This window comes from Acyrthosiphon pisum, chromosome A2 (genome assembly GCF_005508785.2).
Source record: "Acyrthosiphon pisum isolate AL4f chromosome A2, pea_aphid_22Mar2018_4r6ur, whole genome shotgun sequence".
Taxonomy (NCBI): domain Eukaryota; kingdom Metazoa; phylum Arthropoda; class Insecta; order Hemiptera; family Aphididae; genus Acyrthosiphon; species Acyrthosiphon pisum.
This window is the reverse complement of record NC_042495.1, coordinates 114968288-114969592: the sequence shown is the minus strand read 5'-3', so window position 1 is coordinate 114969592 and position 1305 is coordinate 114968288.

Genomic DNA, 1305 nt, shown 5'->3' with positions numbered 1-1305 from the left:
AATGCACTCTCGTCCATTGTCTTTGTGGCCATTTCCACGGAGTTAGTACTGACTTAGGAGGATTAGGTCTCGCATTTATGCATTCATTGCAGTTTCGGGCCATATCCTCAATTTCTTTATCTATACTAGGCCACCAGAAATACGAACGCGCAATGCTTTTCATACTCGACATGCCAATATGACAAGAATGCAGTTCAGTTAGAATTGACTTACGGAATTTGGTTGGTATGATTACTCTATAGCCCCAAAATAAACAATCTTGTTCAGCAGTAATTTCTATTTTGCGTGTATTATACGAGTTTAATTCGGAATTTATTGAAAAGTCATTACTCCATGAACCTGTTTTTGTAGCGTGTAATACTCTAGAGGTAATTGGATCTCTTTTCGTTTCAATTTTAATTTTGTGCCAATCTAGCGGAAATGGTGACTGTTCGTGAATAAAATTGATGTGAGCGTCATCATATTCATTAATATTATTGTTGCATTGGTTTGTTTTAATGCGTGATAAAAAGTCAGCAGTATTTCCTTCTGATTTAATATACTTAATTTCAAAATCGAATGAAGAAAGAACGTATGCCCAACGTTGTAAGCGATTTGCCGCATAAATTGGTATTCCTTTTTTTTTCTCCAAATATGTGGATTAACGGGTTTGTGATCAGTAACTAATGTAAATTTTCTACCGTATAAATAATCGTAAAATTTTTGAACACCAAAAATTATGGCTAGACTTTCTTTTTCGATTTGTGGAAATTTGCATTCACTGTTTGACAATACTCGTGATGCATATGCAATTGGTCTTTCTGAGTGGTCAGGATAAGTGTGCGATATGATTGCACCTAGTGCGTATGACGAAGAATCGACCGTGAGTTTTATGGGAAGTTTTTGGTCATAATGTGCTAACACAGGACTTGAGATAAGCATTTTTTTTATGTTATTATATGCTTGATCACATTCTGGTGACCATAGCCATTTTTTTTCTTGTCTTAGTAATGAGTATAACGGTTTAAGAATGTCTGCTGCTCTTGGAACAAATTTAATGTAATATGTTACTAAACCTAAAAATGATTTTAACATAGTTTTATTTTCTGGAACCAGGGCCGATTGTATTGCATTTATGTGTTTAGTTAAGGTGTGCAAGCCATGCTCATCGATTTTATGACCTAAATATTCAATTGAATTTTTGAGAAAACTACATTTGTTTTGTTTAACCCTTAAACCAACTTCGGATAAAACGTTAAGTAATTTTTTTAATCTATTGTTGTGTTCTTCTACCGTTTTTCCCGCAACTATTATGTCATCTTGAAA